This window comes from Triplophysa dalaica, chromosome 14, assembly GCF_015846415.1.
Source record: "Triplophysa dalaica isolate WHDGS20190420 chromosome 14, ASM1584641v1, whole genome shotgun sequence".
NCBI classification, from domain to species: domain Eukaryota; kingdom Metazoa; phylum Chordata; class Actinopteri; order Cypriniformes; family Nemacheilidae; genus Triplophysa; species Triplophysa dalaica.
The window spans coordinates 18,808,494-18,835,108 of NC_079555.1; the positions used below are offsets into that span (position 1 = coordinate 18,808,494).

At 40.3% G+C, this 26,615-nt stretch overlaps 1 protein-coding gene across 2 annotated transcripts in view; it reads right to left on the minus strand.

Moving 5' to 3' along the window:
• Nucleotides 1-4,885: 4,885 nt before the first annotated feature.
• mafa (MAF bZIP transcription factor a) overlaps nt 4,886-26,615 on the minus strand; it is a 200,286-nt gene continuing 178,556 nt past the window's right edge. The window contains exon 3 of one of the 2 annotated variants that reach the window (XM_056765577.1): nt 4,886-4,993. The gene's annotated coding sequence lies outside the window, so the exon portion shown is untranslated. Of the gene's footprint in view, nt 4,994-24,743; nt 24,783-26,615 lie in introns of those variants that run through there. The other variant, XM_056765578.1, reaches the window with a different exon arrangement.

Here is a 26,615-nt window from a genome sequence, read left to right on the forward strand (position 1 = left end):
TTTCATTTGCCACTGGAAGGAATGGAGAGTTATTTTGAAACCCTTTTAAAAAGGGCTAATATACGCGTTGCTCTTCGCACAGTATACACACTGCACACGGAGTATGAGTGAATCAGGCATTAAACTGGCACTGCACTACTGAAGTTTGACAACAAGCTTCATTATTAAGATGTCATTAATGAGAAGCGTTAGGGTATGTCTTTGTCTGCCAACACGACAAAGATACCGATTTTTCTTAGTTTCAAAGTTCATTTAAGTATTTTATTTAACTGTAACTTTAAATGTACACAATAGGTCCTTAGGCCAGCGGTTCCCAATCCTGGTGCTCGCGACCCCCTGCTCTGCATATTTTGTTTGCTTCTCCTACCGCTTCGGAGGTTTGTTTAATACGCCCATAAGAGCCCTGCGAAGTAAACATCACTAGATATTCTGCCATAAATCCCGTTCGAAATGTGGATAATGTTGCGCAAATCTCAAAATTACGGTTAAATTACCCTTCAATCTTCCGTAGTAAGTTTTGTTCTTCGTGTTCTTAAATTAACGTCAGCCGATTTCATGTGTGCAGGGAGTAGAGAGCAATGAACACAGTTCAGGGAACACGTCAATCGGAACGCGGTTCATTCATTAAGCTCTCTTCTAATGAGCTAGAGATTTAAATCAGGTGTGTTAAACAAGAGAGATACACAAAATATGCAGAGCGGTGGGTCGCGAGGACCAGGATTGAGAACCGCTGCCTTAGGCTATAATAACATACCAGGTTATAATAAGGGTATCAGCCCAGCACAGTTTTGAACCGTTTTTTTGACTGTGCAGGAACGCTTCATTGTCCAACACTTGCTAAAACGGAATGCAACTTCTTTAGCTAGCTTCGCTACCTATGTACAAAGTAGATGGGAACTAGAAAGGGGCAGTATAACGCCATATTAAGAGACTACGTTTATAACTCGAAGGTGACACAGTTTCAGGCTCAGATAGCCCATAACAACTTGGCTGCATGTTTCCTTTTCAACATTTCGATGTCCCCTTTAAGGAAGTACAGTACAGTGGTTTGGTTGCCTCACAAGGTAAAACTCCTGTTCAAGGCATGAGTGCCAATTTTAATTATTCAATATGTAATTTTTAATGTGCCATTTGTCACGTTTAATTAATAAACAATCAATTTATATATTTAATGTTTGCTATAGTGTGATTACTACTAGGCTACTAGGTTTAGTGTAATGGTGCATTAAGCTGAATTGTTTTGTTTGTGGTAAATTTTGTAAAAAATATACAAAAGGAGGATACAGGAGAGAGGATACGAGGAAGCATATTGACAAGCATGGACACCCCAGCAGATTGGGAAAGGTTTGGTTGAGTCGAAGTCTATCTGTCTGCATCCTAAGAGACGTCTCATTGCCCTATGTGGTTTTCTCTGACTCCACCTTTGGGACTGGACGCCATGGTACAGACATGGCCAAGACGGCATCTGTATGATTTTCCCCCAATCGCTCTGCTTCTGGGAGTTCTATAGAGGGTTCGACAGGAGTCTCGTACTAATTGGCCTTTTGAGGCTAGCCCTGGTATGTTTTTTTAGACTTTCTTACTCTCCTGGAAGGTCAACCATGTGAGATTCCCCTCAGGAGGGACCTTCTGACTCAAGCCGGGGGCACGATATATCACCCCGCCCAGAAGTATGGAAACTCTTGTCTTGGCCGACTAGGGGGTTGAATTGTTTAATCAGGGTCTCTCTACTGAAATTGTTAACACCATCCATAACTCTGGAGCTCACTCCACCAGTAAATTTTATGCCTTCAAGGGAAGATTGAGGATTAGGCCTCCTTTTCAGGTTAGAGTTCCAGAAAGGGATCTAGCCGTGGATTACCGGGGGGTCCTTTAAACCCATTGAGTCCAGCTCGGACAAACAGTTGTCCCTTGGGAGCCATTACCTCTCTTAGGAGGGTAGGCGACCTTCAAGCTTTATCGTTTTCTCTGCGTGTTTGGAGTTCGCTCCAGGCAGGAGTAAGGCACGGGTATGTTTCAAAGGTACTTAGTAATGTGGACAGGACCTGAGTTCTTCAGGCCTTTAATCCTCTCGGGTCAGCAGATACCAAATGTTTAATTTATTATGCCCTGTCAGGGCGTAAGAAGAGTATGTATGAAGATCTTCTTTAAGGTGAAAATCTGACCATCTGTTGGTATGTTTTGGACCTCAAAGTAGAGGTCTGCCGGCCTCAAAGCAGACCATTGGCAAATGGATCGTAATTTCTTTACCTTACGAGGTACATGGATGACCTTCACCTCTGCTAATTAGGGCACATTTAAACACACACTCAGCTTCCTCACAGGCCCTTCTGTCAGGGGCTTCTATACAGGATGTTTGTGAGGTTGCGGGCTGGTCTTCTCTGCATACTTTTATTAGGTACTACAGTCTGGACCTCTCTTCCTTACCTGGATCCCAGGTTCTTTTGAGCTGAGATGTGTGTAGACACATTCACACTTGGACAGACACCATTCATTATAGTGTAGTGGCCATTTCATTCCACATAGACTCATTCATTGATGCAGTATAGAGTTCCCTCGAAAGGGAACCTCTCAGGTTAGGACTGTTACTGTAAGTCCCTGAGATAGAGAACGAGACATTGCTCCTCCTTGCCATAACTCCTTGTGCCTGAAACATTTTCTTCTATTTGTTTTACAGAAGCTGATTTGCATTGCGTCCACATCCTATTTGTACCCTCCGGTATCCTTGTCTCTCGTGACGTCATCGCTGCGCGACTACAAATTGTTCAAGAAAAGCAGAACTTCAAATTAAAATACTGCATGCATTACATCTGGATTATGTTATTTTTTGTGATTGGTAATTTTATTTAATATTCTTGGTGCTGACATACTGTATATTGTCTTGGTAAGGTTAATTGTAAAAAAAAGTATGGATGAGTAGTGCATGTGGTTGAAATAACCACAACTCTAACATATACTAGAACAACTCTAAAACATCTAAGTGCCTAGTAGGCTTGTGTCTGAGTGTTTGTTCAGAGAGCCGGGCAAACTAGTAAATGATTTACTGAGATGTGTAAATCCCCTCTGACACCAGATAGAATTTTAGGAAAACCACCCAACACAATTTTGAATGCTGTTGGTTAATTGGAATGGCCCACTTCTCATTTCCCCTTGTGCTGGTATTTCTATCCAAAATGCTGCTATTTTAGTCTCTAAAACAACCAAACCTGTAAACCGTTTTTTTCTTTTGACTGGCCAATCGCTCTGAACAATTTCAGCTAAGCATAAGCATGCACCTTTCGATAGGTTTCCATTTTACATTATCCACAAAACCCAATTTGCATTTGTTTCCAGGAGTTGCTTCCATATTTCCTGCCTCTAGTAAGCTGTGGCTCCAGTGAGAGCATAATCAGTGTGGTCAAAGCATAATTTGCAGGGTGTGTGAGCTCATGCTAGTATACTGGCTTTGGCTGACTTGGTCTTTCATAGATTTGCAAATCCAAAAGTAGAGAAAGGTGTCAAGGGAATGGTCCTCCGACTATTTTTTGAGTTTTTCATGCATTTCATGCAACTTCAAGCTCACTTCATCCCTCGTTTTAACCCTGAAAGACAACACATTTGGTGACAGCTCAGTTGCAACTGACCAAGATGATTGAATTCCAATTGTTCTTAAAGAATAAAGAAATATTTCATAAAGAAATATAATATGCTCTTCCCTAAAATAACATATAATAATATATCTTCCCAAAAAAGGAAAAGTTTGCACAAAAATAATAATTTCTTATGTTCTTCCAGACCAGTGTGACTTCTATGATATACAAAATTGTATATTCTGAAGAAGATTCAGTCCTTATGACCCGTGCTCTATATTTTATGTATTCTAATGCCACTTGATAGCTTAATAACTAAAATACAAGGCATTGTTCACTAATAGAATATTAGTATAGAAATAAAGAAGTTGAAATAAAATTGTTCTCTCCTCCACAATCCCTGCAATTTATTTTTGTGTGTCTAATAATTAAATGATGCCAGGGAATTATACAAATTCAGAAATACAAATTGAAATTTGTGAGCTGTGGTGTCAGATATCTTCATGATAAATAAGAAAATAACTTTAGCAAATCTATTGTATGACTTGTAATATACAGTTAATAAGTCCTGTTTGCTACTAATAGTGTACACGTATGTTGCCACTTTTGACAAAAGCATAAGTACAGCATCTTAAAAATATTTTAATATATCTAGAGATATTTATACATGGCTTTTACTTTTAGTAATGTCTTATCATCTTTTACGTTTGAAAGTGGGGCAATCTTCACTAAATAAAATTGTACAGCCTTATCTTGAATAGCTGGCATCGTTATTCAGTTCTTTATATTGTTTCATTTTGCTGTATTTGTATGCATTGATAAGTGTTTATGGTTGTGTATTATGGTATAAACTAACTGTACATGCATAACCTAAGGTGCAAACATATTTTTCATTCCATAATATATGTCTCTGGCAAATTTACGATCCAGATCGATGGCTTGACACCAGCTGAAAATACACATATGAATGAAATTTGACCATAACACAAAGTATATGTGGTTGTGCTAATAAAAATGTTGTATATAATGGCTCAGATTATCAGGAGGATGTCACTTATTGTACATAGCTGCTGTGTGTAGCACAAGTGAATCAAAGTCACTAATGTACTGATCACGATAACATGCAATAACATGTCTTTCACCTGAAGAGAATAGATTGTTTCCAGTAGCAGAATAACATCCGTTTCACAAGATTGTCTTTTTCCTGATGTTGTTATTTGAAATGTTTATTAGTAGAAAATAGAAGCTACAATTGAGGAAAAAGGGGACTGTGAAAGAAATTGGCTATCAAGAACAGTGCCAGGGTCAACGGGGGAATTACTATGGATCTGTAGGATTCTCGTTGCATCTTCAGAAAATTTTAAATCTTGTGCTTTGTGGAAGGCCTTGTGCTGTGAGACGCCCTTCACCTGCCGCCATGATATCTGCAGTGAGAGAAAGAGAGGAAAACAAAACAAAAAAGAGAGATGTGATAGAAGTAGGGCATGGGTCATAGACTGATTCCTATGTTCCCCAAACAACCTAAGAAGTTTGTTTGTCTGTGATGTAAAGTGAGTCATGGCTGTTTCGGTGATGGTTTGTCCAGAAGACAAGAGATGGTGACCAACCTTTGAATTTGAACTGGCTGTCATAGATTAATAATGACAGCGATCTCCGCTTGGGGTAATACCATTTTCAGATTCAATTAAATCCATTGCAGAATGTTCATATGTGTATGAACCTATGAACATTCTCAGGTGGATTTAATTAATCATGTGAAAAATGTGGTCTTTACACTCCTGAGAGGTTATATGTTGGGCTTTCAAAAGGAATCCTTAAAATACACAGAACTGTATGTTGCAACAAAATGTTCCTTGTTCTTTATACTATACATAGTACATCAAAACCAAAAGCTGTTGTTTAAATGGCAAACACAAAAATCTTTGTGTGTACCTGAAACAACTTTTACAAACACCTCTCATACAACTAGCTTCAACCACTCTTTGGTTGTCTTGGCAATATGTTTTGGGTCTTTGTTATTTTATAGGCACATCCACGACCCATCTTCAGTGATCTTGTTAGGAGGAGAAGGTTCTCGTCCAAGATTTTACGGTGCATGGGCCTGTCCCTCAGCCCCCTCAATGCGGTAAAGTCATCATGTACCCGTAGCAAAGAAAAAGCCCTAAAGCATAATGTTTCCAACACTGTGCTTCTCTGTAGGGTTGGTGTTCTTCTGGTCATAGTCAGCATTTCTCTCCCTTCAAAAACAGGAGTTAATTTTGGTCTCACAGCAGTGCCAGCACTTTCGCCAAAGCCTTTTCTGAATTATTTTGATGTTTATTGTCAAACTTCAGATTAGCCAGGGCCCTCTTGGGCAGGAGGACCTTGTGGGTGCTTCAGGATTGTAGCAAACGAATGGTTTGCTTGCTAACTGTGGTCCTGTCTTGAAAACAAGCTTCTTCCATGTAGTTTTGGGCTGATCTTTAACCTTTCTCATGACCATCTTTACACCCCTGGGGAAACCTTGCAGGGAGCTCCAGTCCAAGGGCATTTGATAGTTATTTTGTATTTATTGTACTTCCAAATAATCGCACCAACAGTTGTCTCCTTCTCACCAAGCTTCATTCTGTAGCCAATTCAATTTTGTGCAGTTCTACAATCTTGTCGCTGACATCCTTTAAAACCTATTTGGTCTGGACCATGGTGGTGGAGAGGTTGAAATGAAAGATACAGATTCTGTTGGCTGGCATCTCTTATATACATATCAAGCTGACTTATATGTACTTCCTTAAAGTGACAGGACTAATCTGCGGTCCATATAGGGACATAACCAATCTGTGGAGCCAGAAATCTTGCTAGTTGGTAGGGGAATAAATACTTATTTTAGTGAATCAATTTATAACCTTTATAACATTTTTTCCTCAGTTTTTTTATATTCTGTCTCTTTCTGTTAAAATAAACCTACTATAAAAATTATAGACCCTTCATTTCTTCGAAAGCAGGCAAATAAAAATCAGCAGGGGATCAAATAATTATTTCTCACACTGTAACAGTAAACGTTATGATTGTCTTGTGCATTTCAACTCACTGCTCCCGTGTAACTGTAAAAACGTATGCAGCACCATTTGACTTCTAATGCCCAAGGAGAGGCAAGTGCATTGTGTTGGGTTGCTAAGACCTTTCTGGTCAGAGAAATAAATTCATGTTAGAAACTTGAATTAGTTTGTGCCAGAATAGTTTGTTCAGAAAATATCTGTTGAATATGTTTAAAAGATCAATAACTTAAAACTAACTGTAAAACATTGTGGCAGCCACCATTAAATAGACTTACAACTAAGTCATGTTTTATATCCTATATAAGCATTCATAAAACTGGGCTACAGTTCTCAGCAACCTCTTTGCAAAGGAGTTGTCAATGATTTTATGATACATGCCTGTCTGGTTGCCAAAGTAGTGCTGCAGCAATAGTGCATCATGACAGTAGGCATTGCATTGGAAAGGGACTGCACGAAGAATCACTTGTGTTAACTGTTTCTGCGCTCACTTGGATCAAATCCAGGGTCAGTTTTCAAACACTGGGAGTTATTTTTAGTGTCATAAAAGCCTATTAATCTTATTATGGTCACATGACTTTTTTGCCCATCCACAATGTTTACTTTGTAACCATCCGACTCAGATGCGGACTACAATAGCTTGTGCATGTGCTATTGGCTGTATCTCTCATATTATATGGAAGGAGGGTAAGATAATTCCTTTACCCAAAGACACAAAATCAACTTTCTGTGGTTCAAATAGTAGGCCTATAAGCATTTTGCCTATTCTAGGTAAATTATTGGAAAAGATTGTATTTGAGTAAGTGCGAGATTATTTTTCTAACAATGATTTGACTACGATGTTTCAGCATGCTTATAGGTATGGTCATTCCACCTGCACTGCAATGACACAAATGTCGGATAGCTGGCTAACATCAGTTGATAATTCAATGCTAGCGGGTACACTATTACTGGACTTTAGTGCGGCCTTCGATGTGATCGACCATGAAATTTTGATTTCCAAACTTATTAGTTATGGTTTCACTTCCTCAGCAATCAAGTGGTTTAAGAGCTATTTGTCGGAGAGGTCGCAAAGAGTTTATTTTAATGGTGCATTATCTTGTAGCAAGTCTTTGGATTGTGGTGTTCCTCAAGGAAGTTGCCTAGTACCTTTGTTATTTGCAATTTTTGTAAATGATATGCCGTATATACTCAGTAAGGCTACATTGACTATGTTTGCTGACGATACTACTCTTTATTATGCAGCTCCTACATGTTTAGAGCTTAATCAGGTTCTGTCTTGTGAGATTAGCAAATTGTATAACTGGATCAAAACAAATAAACTTGTTCTAAATATTTCAAAAACTATGAGTATAATATTTGGTTCTAAATATAGATTATCGGATAATCCTAAAATCACTTTACAAGTAAATGGTCAAAATATACAGCAAGTAAAAAAGGTAAAGCTTCTTGGACTTTGGTTGGATTCCACACTGTCATGGTCTGATCACATTAATACAGTTGTGGCTAAAATGGGTAGAGCTGTTGCAGTTGTGCGTAAATGTGCACAGTTTCTAAATCCACAGCTGTTTAGGCATGTTGTTTGTACATTGGTTTTGTGTCATTTAGATTACTGTTCTGTTGTATGGTCTGCTGCATCAAGTAGTCATTTAAAAAAAATACAAGTGGCTCAAAACAAGGCTGCAAGACTGGTTCTTGGTTGTGCTTCGAGAACCAATGTTGCAGAGATGCATGTACATCTTGCTTGGCTGATGGTCAAGCATAGACTATCTGTTAATATGTTAGTATATCCCAGCATCCACCACCAGTGTATCCTTGAGCAAGACACTTTACTCCATGTTGCTCCAGGGGGATTGTCCCTGTAATAAGTGCACTGTAAGTCGCTTTGGATAAAAGCATCTGCCAAACGACTAAATTATTAAATTAATTATAATTATAAATTATAGTATACCTTCATGGAATTATTACCATTCGGACTCCTAAATTTTTTTATGATAATATAATTTACTATTCAGATATGCATTTATATTATACAAGAGGGGCGAATAGTCGACAGATCTCTTTACCCCTACCTAAATCTGACTCCATGAAGAGGACCGTGTTTTAAAGGTCAATTGTGTTTTGGAACAATCTTCCAGTTTGGGTTTGGGAAATTAAGGGAAAAACTGGTTTTAAAAAAAGACTAAGAATGTATTTGTTGTTAACATCATAACATTGTTTGGATTGGTTAACTGTTTTCGGCCAATGACCCAGCATCAGAATGGACTGGTCTGAAGTCTGTAGAGATTCTGAATGTGTTTTACTGCCGATTTGAAAAGACCAGACTCACACTCCACACCCTCTATGATCTGCACTTCACACATTAACCCACCTGTGCAACGCCACCTCCTGCCTCCCCACCATTTAACCTACACTTAAGGTATGTGTAGAGGATGTGAACCGGGTCTTCAAGAAGCAGAAGATGAAGAAAGCTCCAGGCCCAGATGATGTTTCACCAGTCTATTTAAAAGTCTGCGCCAACCAACTGACCCCGATCTTCAACAGATCTCTGGAGCTGTGTGAAGTTTCCCACTGCTTCAAATGCTTCACTATCATTCCCCTCCCCAAAAATCCTAAATCACTGAACTTAACAACTACAGACTGTGGTTATGAAGTAATTTGAGAGACTGGTCCTGGCCTACCTGAAGGACATCACTTGACCCTTGCTGGATCCTCTTCAGTTTGCCCTGCATAGTCAACATGATATAGTCAACATGGGGCTGCATTATGTTCTACTACACCTTGATAGACCTTGGATTTATGCAAGGTTCTAAATTGTGGACTTCAGTTCGGTCTTTAATACCATCATGTCTGACCATCTCTCAGACAAACTGACCCAAACTCTCTGTGCCGACCCCAATCTGCCAAAGGATCACTAACTTCCTAACAGACAGGCAGCAAGTAGTGAAGCTGGGTAAACTCACATCCAGGACTCTCCCAATCAGCACTGGTGCCCCTAAGGGATGTGTGCTCTCCTCAAAGCTCTTCTCCCCCTACACAAACGATCGCACTGCAAAAGACATCTCTGTCAAGATCTTTTTGCAGATGACACTACCATAATTGGCCTCATCCACAATGGAAAATTGCTGTCTGGTGCAATCAGTTTCCTGGGCACTACCATCTCTCAGGACCTAAAGTGGAACACTCACATAGACCTCATCGCTAAAAAAAGGACAGCAGGGGTTGTATTTCCTTCACCAGCTAAGGAAATTCAACATGCCACAGGAGCTGCTCACACAGTTCTACTCAGTCATCATCAAGTCTGACCTGTGCTCATCCATAACTTTCTGGTTTTCGTTCAGCTACTAAATCAGACATTAAGAGACTACAACAAACAGTCAGGCTGCTGAGAGGATTATTGGTGTCCCTGCCCAACCTCCAAGATCTTTACACCTCCAGAAAGAGAAAAAGGGGTAAGAAAATTTTTTTGGACCCCACTCACACAGCTCACTCCCTGTTGCAATCTGGCGGGCGCTACAGCGCACTGCCTACCAGAACAGCCAAACACAAGAACAGTTTTTTCCTAAGGCTATACTCAGCCTGAACAAACAAAAGAGCTTACTACACACTTTGATTATGTGATACTTAATAGTTGAATAACTTCACATGTATTCTGGTGGTAATTTTTAAGTATATGGGAGGCTAATGTATATTCAGTGTGATATTCACTAGACTGTTTTTTTTTCTATATGAATGTCAGCCTCCATATGAATGTTAACCGTATTTTTTTGTATTTTATTTGTACTTTTCTTTTTTTGTCTTGATCAGATAATCCACACTGCTTTTGAGAAAATGACTATTACTTTGGAACTGTGAACATTTACTGTTTTTTTTCTTACTACCCCCTTTCACGCCAAATAAGGATAAAGGGAAATTTTTATTATCTTTTTTTGTAATTTCTTTACTCCCATCGACCGCTGTCCTTTCCTGAGATAGCAGTCAGAATAAATTCCCCACAGTAAATTGTATCCTGTGTTGTTCATACAACCCTTGGCCACAATTTTGTACCAGGAGTGGGGTATTTGACGTCAGGAGCATATAGCTTTTTAATAAAAAAAATACGGTAGAGGTGAAGATAGGTGCCTCTGGGCTCCGGAGTGTAGGCTGACTTCCTGAGTGCAGTTGTCCAGCATATGTCTGCTGGAGGTGACCTGGCATGGTGAAGGAAATTGCAAGAAAGGAAGAAGAGTGCCTTGTTTTCCCTGGATTCCACAGAGTTGCTGCTCGTGAAGCCATCTTTTAGGAGAAACAAGACACAGAAGTATTACACAAACACTTGAATACATACCTTGTGGCTGCCAAATAGACACAAACTGAGTGAAAGACGCAGTTTGTTGTTTGTTTAATACGACCTCATGAAGAGTTACTAAGCTGTCAAGGGTCTTACTTTTTTTATTTAAGTAACTTGTATATTGCAAATAAGTCACAGTCAGATGTCCCAGTTTTACAAGAGTATGATGACGTGAAAGAGGTGGTATGCGGAGCTAAACCGAAAGCATGAAGAAACAATGCAGCAATAGAAGAAGAGAAGAGCAGAGAACCAACAAAGTGTTATATTTCATCAACGAGAGAACGTCACATCCACCCATTCACTGGAGACAAAGATGGGAAGGATGTTGATGAGCTTATTGAAGAGGCAGAGAGGGTTATACTCGTTTGAAATCAGCCCACAGAGGACCAGTAAGACTTTGTCCTTTCACATCTAAAGGGTGCAGCTTCAGAAGTCGGATTACGAAGGGGAAATGAACCAAAACAACCATGCAAGCTTTTTGTGTATCTGAGAGCAGCATTCCGAGATAAGCACAGCATATTTCAGTTGTTGCAAACCTACTAAAGGTCTTTGGCTGATTTTGAGGCTTCGATTATGTTTTTTGAAACAAAAAACTTGTTATATTTCACATATTTCAACTCTATTGTTCATCGCTGTCCCACTTTTCACAAAACGCCTGGATTTCTTTTTCTAGATTTACTAGCAACGCTCTGATTGGTAAAGCTGAGCAGGTCTTTCGTGATTGGGTTCCGCTTCTCAGGCTGTTGTGATTGGTCGGTGACCCTCTCACGTGTATTCAAAAAATTTGGCAAATACCAATGGCTTCAACTTCACTTTATCAGTTAAAAACATGCGGATTGATCGAAGTGTAACGGAGGTCTATTTATGCATCAGAAAACGTCAATCAATGTTAAAGATTGCAATTTTTTTCCTTCTATGGCGAGGGAAATGATACCGGACCGAATGGTGTCAGACCGGTTATATTAAATAATGATAATACCGGTCCATGCTCCCGATATGCTCCATATCTCCGTGAGATATGCGGTGTGCGCACAGCTGATTCCAACTATCACTCAAGCCACCGGCACCGCCTCATGGCTCTCGTCCTGCCTTCCTCACCACACTGTTATTTGACCATTAGTTATCTTAGAATGTGTATAGCAAATTCTTATAATAGCTGTAGGACTGTGATGAAAGTGAAAGTTGTTTAGCATGTAGATCAATCAAATGTTTACAATCTCTGATAACCGAACACTACTCCAGCTGCTCTTCCTCTTCTCTAAAGAAGACATCACACTTTTTCTTGCCGTATTCCTTTGGGAAGAGGTTATTACAAGACCTCGGAATGGTGATATCATGTACCCGGGAAGAAGAGGGCTGTTGTCCGATCCAGCCATTCTCTGTAGTCCTTGAAAAGCGAATTCTGTTAAAGACAATATCTCGGCACTGAACATGGAGCTTTATCATTTTGCAGGTATTATGTATGCTCTTACAGCAAAATTACACACTAACTAAAGCTTGAAAAATGGGATCGCGGCGAACGTGCACTTTAAAGCCATTAACAAATGGAAGATGAGGATATTTGTCCCTTCTCTCATGCTTTGTCCCAGATTCGGAACACTATTCTGAAACAGTCACCAAACGCGAGCTTTGCGATTCTAGACCAATTCATTGAGGGCCTTAAAGGACCATGCCTTAGGAGAGAACTTCTTAAGCTGGTTGGAGACAAGCCAAAGTCTACACTTATTGAAGTTTGGAAGGAAGGCCTCGTGTGGTCTTTAGAAGATCCAATATCTCGTGTCACAAAAGCGGTCAATTGTCCAAATGTTATGTCTGAACTAGCTGAAGCTCAGTGCACTGCAAGATGTCTTGAAAATTGTAGGAAAACATGGAAAGGCTTTTGGTCTGTCCCCCGGATTAGCAAACATAAAATAATGCGGAAACCTCTTGAAAGTCATTACATAAAATTTAAACAAATTAAACATGAACAAAATTCAGATAATGAACTGTTACGACTCGGATTTCTTAATATTAGATCTCTCTCAAATAAAGCATTTTGTGAACTGTCATCCTCTGTTTGACAGAAACATGGCTAAAACCAGATGATAATATTACTTTAAATGAATCTGTCCCCCAAGATTATTATTATAAACATGAGCCTCAATTAAAAGGCTGAGGGGAAATGTTGCAGCACTTTACAATAATTATTTTAGCATTGACTCAACTCAACTTTATTTATATAGCGCTTTTTACCATTTTCATTGTTACAAATAGCTGTACACATTGACTATACATTGACACATTGACTATAAGTAAAACAACTAAGGTCATATAAATGTAAAAACAAGAAAAAGGTGAAAACACAAAAGACAGACATATAAATGCTCCACACACAGAATATGCATACATACTTACACACATTAACATAGACGCACACACGCAAACACACTCGCATACACGCACAGTAAAAGCACACATTTGAGATAACCACAGGTCAAATATTAAACGGACTATAAATTCCTACCTGCAATTTTAATTATGTAAAACTTCAGAATAATAAAGCAGCCCCCCCCTGGCTAGGCAAATAGTGCAAAACAGTATGCAAAACTCAGAGAACCCAAAACTGCAATCGAGAAAAAAAACTCAGGAGAACCCAGGCCCAACCAGGGGATTCCTGTTCCCCTCTGGCAAGCACAAGCTCAACAGTGCTTGCACAACAAGGCTAAATAAAAAATAAATAAACTTACTAATGAGGTCAATAATAGATTTAAGATTATCATTAACAGTCTTATAGCATTTGAAATTTTGTAGTGAAATCCTGTCAAGTCGCCGCGTCCTTTATCCAGCTCTATCATCTCAGCTCTTGTCAGGTGACCGCTTCCCATTCTCAGCACTGCCATCAGGTCTGGGTAACTTTTTTAACGCATTAACGCATTCACGTCATGTTTTACCCATATTTCAAACCCCGCCTCGTTCATTCCGCGTGGCTGACACTAGAGACCGAAGAAGGTGTCCGAAGAACCCGTTGGCCCTCTTGATGGACTGTTCGAGTATGAAAAAGACAAAGATGGAACAGTAAACAAACATGCTGTGGTTTGCTCACACTGCAGGCAGGACTTTTCGTTTCACCGAAGTAACTCATCTTAAGTATCATCTTAACGCCAAGCATTCGTTTTTGTGGCTTCAACTTAAGGTGTTAAGCCTGGCATGCGGCAGACCATGCCAAGATCTGATGGTTGAGCAGAGAATGGGAAGCGGCGACCTGACAAGAGCTGAGATGATAGAGTTGGATAAAGAAGGACACTGCGACTTGACACGTCCTCACTTCAAAATTTCAAATGCTATTAGATTATTAATGATAATCTTAAATCTAAGTCTAAAACAAGCCAGTAGGTACCGCTGAACAGTTTATGGAATTCAAATTGTGCTATGAATAGCGCTAATAATTCTTGAGGCTGCTGTTTAAAGGTCGCATTTCAGCAGGGTATGGTAACTGTAGAGAGATTAAAAGTAGGGAAGGAAGGAAGCGGGAACCGGCAGACATTTGAACATTTTAATCAAATAATAACAGCCGGCGGCCCCTCTCGAACCACGGTCTCGCCCCGCCTAGTCCACTACATACCCCATCACCCCTCACAGGCCGGGGGTACCCCCAAGACTGTGCATGCTCCCTCCCCCTCCCTCGGGGAGGGGGGAAGGGGGGTATGGAGCGACGAGACGAGACAACGGAGACGGGAGCCCTCGGAGTGAGCAGAAAGAGAGAGGGGAGAGAGGAAAAAAATATATATAGTCCGGTTCTCCTACATGCTGCCGCTCGGTCCTCAACCAGCCGGGGTACTCTCCTTCGCTGTGCCTTGCGGTGGCCCTGGGGCTTCGGTGGACGGCTTGACCGTCCACCCCCTGGCGGCCGGCGGTGGCTCCTCCTTTAACGAGGAGTAAGGGCGGGTTCCCCGTCCCCTGCTCCTCCCCCTTGGGCGGGCAGATGCAGGCTCCGGCCTCTGGCAGCCGTTGGCCACACTCGGCACTCCCGCCCCCTGCTCCTCCCCCTCGGGGGAAGGACGCAGGATCCGGCCTCTGGTAGACGGCGGCAACTCCCCCTCTCCCGATTGGACGAAAGACACCCCACCTCGACCCAGGGGCGCGGCAGCAAAGGTCGCCGTCACACCGTGCTTTGCCGGTGGCCGCACTGTCCGCGCTGCCCGGACTCTCCGGCACCGCGAGGCCACTCGGCGGTGAGGACTCTCCGACAGCATGTCTCTCCTTCCTCCCCGGGTTTCGGCACCCATGTAGAGAGATTCAAAGTAGGGAAGGAAGGGGGCAGGAACCGGCAGACACTTAAACATTTTAATCAAATAATAACAGCCGGCGGCCCCTCACGGCCAACCGCCGGCGAACAAAACAAATCACGGAAGTAAAACACAAGAACATAAATACAAACGTAAAACATGTTCGGGCCCGGGCCTCTCTCTTCGAAGGTCCAGTTGCTCGTTCTCTTTTATGCTCCCGATCTCCTACTACGTGATTCAAGACCGATGCGCGCACAGCTGGCGCTCATTTACAATTACTCACCGGTCTCGAACCACGGTCTCGCCCCTCCTACTCCACTACAGTAACATAATAAATAACGCGAGCGCTTTTGCCCTTCTTGATCAAGCAGTGTTACGCCACGTCTCATCGCGACTCAACAAAGACAATAAACCCAAAATAAATACCAACTAAAAAGACATTGTGAACACAACATTTGTTTCCTCTAGTTGGAACATTATTACTGATTAATAGGACTTGTACACCTGAGCAGTATACAGAGCTGAGAGATTTTCTAATGCAATATCTTGATGTGTTTGTGATTGAGGATGGACCTTGGTTTTACTGATAAGATGCAACATGAAATCCATTTGACTGATGACCTCCCAGTGACACATCGTTATAGACGTATCCCACCCACTTAATACAAGGAAGTAACTTATAAAAAAGGAGTGATCAAGGAAATCACCAGAGCCTATGCCTCACCCATCGTTCTACTAATGAAAAAAGATGTCAGCCTTCGAATATGTGTTGACTATAGACAGCTCAACTCCAAGATCAGCCAAGATGCTTTTACCTTAACTAGGATCGATTTGAGTTTTGACACACTCCAGGGAGCAAAATCTTACCATTAGGTTGCAGTTCATGATCGGGATAGGCATAAGACAGCCTTTACAACTCCACTTAGGATTTATGAATACTGTCTCATGAACTTCGGGGTCTGTAATGAGGTGGTGAAGCACTGGAAAGTCCAAACCTCAGTTAAGGAATTGCACTCTTTTTAAGGCTTCTATAGTTATTACAAACGAAATAACTGAACCCCTTCAAGAATATGTGTGTTACACAGCTTGGCAACGTGAAGAAGGAATTTAGGGCATTGTGGTCAACTGAATGTCAGTTGGAATTTGAGATGCTGATATACAAGATAACTTCTGCTTCCATGTTGGGGTATGCAGATTTTACCCCTCCGTTCATCCAAGAGACTGATGTTAGTCATAAAGGCCTGGGTGCAATCCTGTACTAACAGCAGGGGGAGGGTAAAGGCTGGGTTACACTCGACGCATCCGCTAGTCTGCTTGGGTGTGCGCGCCAAATATGACGTCATTGCGGTGTTAGCAGAAGTTCGCTTTGGTTGAGCGCATTTTGCGTGGCGGTGTGCACAACATTTTTTTGTGACTCCATCGAACAGTTCACGCGGCGCCGCAGTCAACATGAACAGCTTTGAAGAGATTTTGGCTGAACAGGTACACCTGTAAGTAGTACATTTAGCAGTCTGCATTATGCAGTGAAATGAAAGAGTGAACAAAAAGTTTGATGTAAAAATGTATTAAATCAACTAACAATAGTTTGAAATGCATTTCCTCGCCCATCACATGCATCTGCTTCACAAGAGCGATGTATTCCTCCATCTCAACGTTTTGGGGCATGCTGTGGGCGATCGTTCCATCTCCTTTTTCGCCATTTTTTTTATAGTAGCAACAACACAAAATCTCCTACGTTTCCTTGTCGAGCAGCTGCTCACGAGACGGCATCTAAAATTCCTACTTCTCTGCGGATTTTATAACGGGTATAATAACACCACTCGCGTCCTAAAAAGAGAAACGCGTAAACTGGAGCGAAAATGGAAACAAACCCAATTAGAGGTCTTTAAAATTGCATGGAAAGAGAGTGCAAGCTGTTACAAAAAGGCACTAAAAGCAGCAAAAGCCGAGCACTTCCGTAACCTCATAGAAAATATCAAAAACAATCCAAGGTTTTTATTTAGTACAATTGCTAAATTAACAAACAAACAGACTCCACCTGACCTGGGTATTCCGCCGCACCTTGGTAGCAATGAATTCATGAAATTTTTTACCGAGAAAATCGAAATAATACGAGACAACATAGCTAAAACCAAACCTCCAAGTTTGTCGGAAGAATTTCAATTTCAAATTTCAACCGTCACCCAAAAAGAAAAGCTAGAGTGTTTTTCTCCTATAAATCAGGAAGATTTAATTAAAATTATTGCAACATCCAAACCGACGACATGCTTATTAGACCCCATTCCGACTACTTTATTAAAAGAGTTACTACCTGCTGTAATTGAGCCCATTTGTAACATAATCAACTCGTCTATTAATCTAGGACATGTCCCAGGACCCTTTAAGATGGCTGTAATCAAGCCTCTTATCAAAAAAAACAAACTTAGACCCAAATGAACTTGGAAGCTATAGACCGATTTCAAATCTCCCGTACTTGTCTAAAATACTAGAAAAAGTAGTGTCAACTCAACTGTGTACCTTCCTACAAAATAATGACATGCACGAAAAGTTTCAGTCTGGCTTTAGACCGCATCACAGCACTGAAACTGCGCTCGTTAGAATTACAAATGACCTTCTTATTGCTTCAGATAAAGGTAACATCTCACTATTAGTCCTGCTTGACCTTAGTGCTGCTTTCGATACTGTAGATCATAAAATACTACTAGATCGTTTACACCATTATATCGGTATTCAGGGACAGGCACTGCAATGGTTCAGATCTTACTTAACAGACCGATATCAATACGTCCATTTAAATGGGAAATCGTCAAATCTTACGCAAGTCAATTATGGATTACCTCAGGGATCGGTTTTAGGACCCTTGCTTTTCTCCATATACATGCTGCCCCTCGGCAACATTATTAGAAAACATGGAATTAGCTTCCACTGTTATGCAGATGATACTCAGCTATATATCTCATCAAGACCAAATGATTCCTTTAAGCTATCCAAACTGGCAGAGTGCATCGAGGACATAAAACATTGGATGACTAGTAATTTCCTCCTTTTAAACTCTAGCAAAACAGAAATATTACTTATAGCACCAAAATCAAGTAAACAGAATATCTCCGATTACAGCCTGCAAATTGAAAGCTGCACTGTTACTCCAACAAATACAGTTAAAGACCTAGGCGTTATATTAGACGGCAACCTGTCATTTAAAAATCACATCTCAAATATCACAAAAACAGCCTTCTTCCACCTTAGAAATGTTGCCAAATTACGAAATAGTTTATGTGTTGCAGACGCAGAAAAGCTTATTCATGCATTTGTGACCTCACGGCTTGACTATTGTAATGCTCTACTTAGTGGTTGTCCTGTATCATCGATAAACAAACTACAGTTAGTTCAGAATGCAGCTGCCAGAGTTCTTACTAGGTCAAGAAAATACTCAACTCAACTCAACTCAACTTTATTTATATAGCGCTTTTTACAATTTTCATTGTTACAAAGCAGCTGTACATGAGACACATTTAATACAAGTATGAATTCTAAAGCAGCCCCCCCGGCCAGGCAGATAGTGCAAAACAATATGCAAACGGTGGTGAGGAACCCAAAACTCCCATCGAGAAAAAAAACCTCAGGGGAACCCAGGCCCAACCAGGGGATTCCAGTTCCCCTCTGGCAAAAGCTGCTGCCTCTGCACAAGCTCATCAGTGCTTGCACAACAAGGCTTAATAAAAATATAAAAATTAAAGATTATCATTAACAATCTAATAGCATTTGAAATGTTGTAGAAAAAAACAAAGTTGTCGCGTCCTTTATCCAGCTCTATCCTCTTAGCACTTGTCAGGTCACCGCTTCCCATTCTCAGCTCTGCCATCAGGTCTGGGCATGAACTGCATCCTGCGGTAACCTTGGAACAAAGAGACAAGACTGGCTGAGAGTAGAGTAGTGTTCTGCACTCTTTGATGCAACAAGTACATCATTTGTTGTTGGATGTGTTCCTGGTTCCGGTTGATCTAAATAATGCAGCCTAAATCCTCTGAGGATTAATATTATGGAGGTGTAGTGTATGCAAGATTAAAAAGATGAGTCTTTAGTCTAGATTTAAACTGACAGAGTGTGTCTGCCTCCCGGACCGTGCAGGGAAGAATATTCCAAAGTTTAGGCGCTAGATAAGAAAAGGATCTACCACCTGCACTTGATTTTGAAATTCTAGGTATTACCAACTGACAGGACCCCTTAGAACGTAATGTACGTGGTGGTCTGTAATACAATAGAAGTTCATTCAAATACTGCGGCGCTAGACCATGTAGGGCTTTATAGGTAATAAGCAAGATCTTAAAGTTAATGCGATGCTTTATAGGTAACCAGTGCAAGGTTGACAGAACCGGGGTTATATGCTCATACTTTTTTGTACGTGTAAGAACTCGAGCTGCCGCGTTTTGAACCAGTTGCAGTTTTTGTAATAGGCCCGCAGGGCAACCACCTAGAAGTGCATTACAGTAATCTAGTCTTGATGTCATGAATGCATGAATTAATTTCTCTGCATCTGACAGTGACAGCATATGACGTAATTTAGATATATTCTTAAGATGGAAAAATGCAATTTTACAGGTGTTTGCGACATGGCTTTCAAATGAGAGAGTACTGTCAAATACAACGCCAAGATTCTTAGCTGATGACGAGGATTTTATGGAGCATCCGTCAATCGTTAAGCAGTATTCTTGGTTGTTACGCATAGCAGTTTTCGGTCCAGTAAGTAACACTTCTGTTTTGTCCGAGTTTAGTAGTAAAAAATTGTTACTCATCCACATTTTTAAGTCAACTATGCAATCCTTTATTCGATGAAACTGCTGGGTTTCATGAGGCATCGAGGAAATATAAAGTTGAGTATCATCAGCATAACAGTGAAAGCTAATTCCGTGTCGCTTTATTATATCTCCTAGAGGTAGCATGTATAATGCGAAGAGCAGGGGTCCCAAGACTGAGCCCTGTGGTACACCGTACTGGACTTGTGATTTGCGGGACACCTCATTGTTTATTGCTACAAATTGAAAACGGTCGGATAAATAAGACTTAAACCATTTCAATGCTATTCCGTTAATGCCGACGTAATTTTCGAGTCTATGTAGAAGTATGCTGTGGTCAATGGTGTCAAATGCAGCACTGAGGTCTAGCAGCACCAATAACGAAATACAGCCACGGTCAGACGCTAAAAGCAGATCATTTGTAACTCTGATCAAAGCAGTCTCTGTACTGTGACATGCTCGAAATCCAGACTGGAATTCATCATTAATGTCATTCCTTTGGAGGAAGGAGCATAATTGAGTTGAAACTACTTTTTCCAGAACTTTAGATATAAAAGGTAAATTCGATATAGGCCTGTAATTCCCTAGTTCTTTGGGGTCGAGTTTGGTTTTTTTTAAAAGAGGCCTTATAACAGCCACCTTAAATGCTTTAGGCACATGTCCTAATGTCAGAGATGAGTTAATAATACTAAGAAGAGGATCTATAATTTCGGGGAGCATTTCTTTCAGTAGTTTTGTAGGTATAGGGTCTAGCATGCATGTTGATGATTTAGATGATTTAATGATTTTAGACAGTTCATCGTGATCTACTGTAGAAAATAATTGCAATTTCTCCTTAGGGGTGCTGTAGTTAGTTTGTTCAGCGGATTTCACTACAGGTTGCATTGTTATAATTTTTTCTCTTATATCTTGGATTTTACTTGTGAAGTAGTTCATAAATTCATCACTGTTATGCTGATAATCAGAATCTGACGTCGATGACGACTTATTTTTTGTTAATTTAGCCACGGTGTTAAATAAGAACCTAGGGTTGTGATGGTTTTCCTCTATTAGTGTTGAAAAGTAGGCGGATCTAGACGTTTTTATTGCATTCCTGTAATTTCGAGTACTATCCTTCCATGCTATACGAAATACCTCTAAATTCGTTTTCTTAAAGTTGCGCTCCATTTTACGGGATGCTTTTTTTAGAGTCTGAGTGTGTTCATTATACCACGGTGTTGGGCTGCTATTTTTAATTTTCTTTAAACGCAGAGGAGCAACTGTGTCTAATATTTCCGAGAAAGTAGAGTTAAAATTTTCAATAGTAGTGTCAAAATCGTCAACGTTATTACTCATGCTGGATATTTTAGACAATTCAGGCAGATTATCGAGAAACGCATCTTTGGTAGTTGAAGTAATCGTTCTACCATATTTGTAACAAGGAGTTTGATTTGCAGCCGTAGGCCATTGAAGCAAACATAATATCAGATAATGATCCGAAATATCTTCACTCTGCTGAACGATTTTAACATCGTCCACATTTATACCATAAGAAAGTATTAAATCTAAAGTATGATTACGAAGGTGAGTGGGTCCTGACACATGTTGACTAACGCCCATGGAGTTAAGAGTGTCTTTGAAAGCCAGTCCCAAGGCATCTGTATCATTGTCTACATGGATATTAAAGTCACCGACGACAAGGACTCTATCTGCGGCCAGTACTAGTTCTGATAAGAACCCACCAAAATCTTTAATAAAATCTGTGTGGTGCCCTGGAGGCCTATATACAATAGCTAGAATAAATTTTAAAAATGTTTTGTCCTTAGTATTAGGTGTCGATACGTGAAGTACCATGACTTCGAAAGAACTGTACTTAAAATTAGACTTCTGAGAGGTAATAAAAGAATTCTTGTAAAGTGCAGCGACACCTCCCCCTCTACCTTTTAGACGAGGCTCGTGTTTATAGTAATAATCATGGGGAACGGATTCATTTAGAGTAATAAAATCATCTGGCTTTAGCCATGTTTCTGTCAAACAAAGCATGTCTATTTTATGATCGGTTATCAAATCGTTAACAAAAAGTGCTTTATTTGAGAGAGATCTAATATTAAGCAATCCGAGTCGTAACAGCTGATTATCTGTATTTTGTTCATGTTTGATTTGTTTAACGTTTATTAAATTACTTTCAAGAGGTTTACGCAATATCTTATGTTTGCTAATCCGGGGGACAGACACAGTCTCTATTTTATGTTGTTTGTAAGAAGGGATTATTACATTAAATACGATCACATAACCCCAGTTTTATCATCGCTTCACTGGCTACCCATGAAGTATCGCATTGATTTTAAAATTATTTTAATTACTTACAAAGCCCTGAACGGTTTAGCACCTACTTACTTAACCGAGCTTTTATCACGTTACAACCCATCACGCTCGCTGAGATCTCAAAACTTAGGACTTTTGACAACACCTAGAATAACAAAATCCACCAAAGGTGGACGAGCTTTCTCATACGTAGCACCTAAACTCTGGAATAGCCTTCCTGATACTATTCGAGGGTCAGACACACTCTCCCAATTTAAATCTAGATTAAAGATACATCTTTTCAGCCAAGCTTTCACTTAATGCATAGTTAATGAACAGCAGCTACACTAATTATTCTCTTTATTCTCTTTCCGCCTCTGCCTCGGGATGCCCATCCCGAGGTAGGAAGAAGTTCCACCATGTCCAGGCGACCGACAGATGCCCATCCCCAATTTGAGATTACACCAGATACAACTGCAGACTGACTGACCCTCCCAGCTCCATCTAAGGCATTTCCACCAGCTGCCAAGAGAAATATGACCATCGGACCATCCCAGCTCAGACCACTACATCCCCAACCAAGAGCAAAGACGGACTATTGTCTTATTAATGCTGATGTTACAATATTTGGTATTAAATGCTAAACCTAAACCACACGTCAGCAGTCTGAGTGCAGTTATGACACGTCAGAGGGGATCTGGCCCTCCCGGTTGAGCCTGGTTTCTCCCGAGGTTTTTTTCTCCATTAATCAATCATTGGAGTTTGGGTTCCTCGCCACAGCAGGGCAGTGTTGGCCTGCTCACCGGGAGACTGCATTCATTCATTTATTTATTTATTTAGAAATTAGATGTTATTTATTAGAATGAACTTACTCGTTGTATAAATACCATGCACTGTGCTGTGTTTTAACTTTTCAGTTTTTCCTGTTTGCCCCTGTAAAGCTGCTTTGAAACAATACACATTGTGAAAAGCGCTATATAAATAAACTTGAATTGAATTGAATTTTCAGGATGCTTTTTTTTTTCGCCCCCTGTCGTTTCAAAGAATATCTCAACGCCAAACCCATCAAGCATAAATGCCTAGTCCATTTGGGGAGGTGCGCGTGCAGTCAGCGGAGGCTCGCGAAGCGGAAACAGGAAAACAGAGTATAGCGGAAGCGGAAACAGAGTATAAAAGAGGCTTAAGAGGGTTATTGCATTTGCTAGTAGGAGATTTTGGAAAGCTTAAAGGAACGATCGGAACTAAAGCAGCATGAAGCTTGAGCTGTTGGCCCTCAAGTGGGCTATTGCTGAATTTTTTTGTGGTTTTCCGGTAAGTTTCAATTTCGTGGATGTCACGGACAACGACCCTCTGTGCCTTCTCAAAACAGCCAAGCTAGGTGTAGTTGAGCAAAGGTGGGTTGACGGTGTTTGACTTTGAGGTGAAATACCGGGCAGGTCTACATACTGCAGCTGCGGATGCTCTCTCTCAACAGCCTTCAGCAGGGGAGCCTGGAATGTGGAGGTGAGTCAGGGAATAATCAAGGAAGTACACATACTCTGCCAGGTTATACTCTATCTGAACTGGCAAACTTCCAGAAGAACAATCCTAAGATTAGTTTGTTTAGAACCTGGGAGTTTAAAAGAATGCTTTCCCATGATGAAAGATCTCACCTCTCAAAGTCTACATTATCCGTGTTAAAACAGTGAAACTCATCTATGAGCTGGATGGTTTGCTTTATCGCAAAGTGAATGACCAAAATCATGGTGAAAGTCGCTACTGCTCTTACCTGCCTGTCTGAAGCAACCCGTCCTCGATAGTGTGCACGGAAATATGGGAAATCAGTTTGTTAAAGCGATGTTGCTTCTGGGTGGGTATGTACCATGAAGTGGGGCAGTGGTTCAAAAAATATCAGAGATGCAACTTAACAAATATACCATAGCCAAGGATACGCGCCCCTATGAAGCCCTTTCTAGCGTCAAGACCCCTTGAAGTCGTTGCGATTGACTTAACTGTGCTTGAACCTTCCTTTGATGGTCGGGAAAATTTGTTTATTTGTGAAGGATGTCTTTACAAAATTCACACAGGCATTTCCAGAGAGGATCAGAGAGCACACTATCACCAAACGTTTGTTTAGTGAATGGTTCTTGAAATATTCAGATACCTGAAAGATTCCATTGTGATCAGGTGAAAAGTTTTGAATGTGAAGTGATTGCTGAGCTATGCACATTGTGTGGTGTAAAGAAAACCCACACCCTAAAGGCCTCAGGGATATTCTCAATGTGAGCGTTTCAACCGTACAATCTATAATGTCCTACCTCTTTTTTCCTACTGAAAAGAAAAGGCGTTGGCCTGACCACCTGGTCAAGTTGCTTTATGCTTATAATGCCTCTCCAGATGCGACCACAGGGTACTTACCGTAATTGTTGATTTCTTAGCCAGAGATGGACGATATCTGTACACCTACAACACCAGAACAAGTGAAAGAGTCTGAGCGAATGGGAGTGTACTCTGGTCCTGATATTGTTGTGCTAGAGGAAGACAGAGATGAAGAAGAGAATGGGCTCTGCTGCAGAGGTTGGAACACAGATAGCTCTACCACAGCAAAGTTCAGAAAGTACTGAACAGCAGAATGGTGAATTTGAGCAGGTTGCTTCTGACATCAGTTCTGCTCTTAGATTGGAGGAAACAGTTTTGATGAGGCCTGTGCCTATCCCTAGCCGAACAAAAAGGGCCAAAGCTGCTGTACACACTAACCCTTTAAACAAGACCAGGTCAGTGTGTAATGCAGTCTCACTCAGTCCTGAAGTACTCTCGCAGGTGATAACCACTTTAGGGTGTTTTATTCAGGGAGGCTGTTAAAGAAGTAAAAAATATATATAAGGTCATTGCGGACAATGACATTTACCAGGGGAGTGTAGCAAAGTGAGATTAATTTATGTTAAATGGTATTAATCTGCCGAGATTGATTGTAAAAAAGAAATTGGTCACGGCCCCTATATGAATAGTGTTGCGTCATCTCCCTGTTCCAGCACCCTTGCATGTGAGTCGATTTGGGAGACAAGGGAGAGTGTTATGCACCTTAGAGCTCCAGATTGTATCATTGTCAAAGGTTTCTGGGGTAAATATACATTCTTTAGTAAACAAGTGGATGAAGGTATGTGTTTTAACATTATGTTAATATCAAAATTATTGCGTGAATCATCTTTCAGGATTCATGTGCTTGCATGTTTAGTGAATCTGGACTGATTTTGTGTTTGGACACGTGCCAGTATGCAGATATGTGGATTAAATATTAATTGCATTTTTTTCTATTCAAAGTCCAATGTGTCTCTCAGTTAGATTTAAATAATTTACACTTAAACTTAATGTGCCTGTTAAATGTATGCATTCTTTAAAGTTATATTCCTGCAGATAAAGGGGTTGTGGTGATGTGATACCTAATAGCTTTCCTGTAGCTCAGTGGTTAGAGCATTGCATTGGTCGTGGGTTCGATCCCAGGGGATTGCACAAATTTAGAAAAGAAAAATGTATATTATAATGCCATGTAAGCCGCTTTGGATAAAAGAATTTGTCAAATGCATAAATATAAATGATATAGTTTATTAACTTCACATGTATTCTGGTGGTAATTTTACAGTATATGGGAGTCTAATGTATATTCAGTGTGATATTCACTTGAATGTTTTTCTTTCCATTTGAATGTAATAATTAATATAATTTAGTCATTTTGCAGACGCTTTTATCCAAAGCGACTTACAGTGCACTTATTACATGTTAGCCTCTACCGTATTTATTTGTATTTAATTTGTACTTTTCTTTTTTTGTCTTGATTAGATTGTCAACTCTGCTTTTGAGCAAAGGACTGTTACTTATACCAATGGTCAGAACTGTTAACATTTACTGTTTTATGTTCTTACTAACCCCTTTTCATGCCAAACAAGGGAAAAGGGGAAATTTAATTGTCTTTTTTTGTAATTTCTTTACTCCTATCAACCCTGTCCTTTCCTGAGATAGTAGTTTGAATAATTTCCCCACAGCTTATTTTATCCTGTGTTGTTCCTGACAAGCCCTTGGCCACACGTATATAACAGTAAAAATGAGACATCAAACACAAGATCAGATATATAAATACACAGGGACAGTAGGTGACGGAATGTCCTCTTGACACAGCCAGTCTGTCTACCATAATAGCAGAATGCATTCATAAAGCGTTTGTTCAAGGTAAACATGCATTAAATTATAGCTTGAAAATACTGTCTTCAAGACTATTTAAGGCATCATCATCAACCATTATTGTATACTTTATACATTATGAGAGTATACTTATAAACACAATAAGATGCTTGCGGTTTTGGTAATTT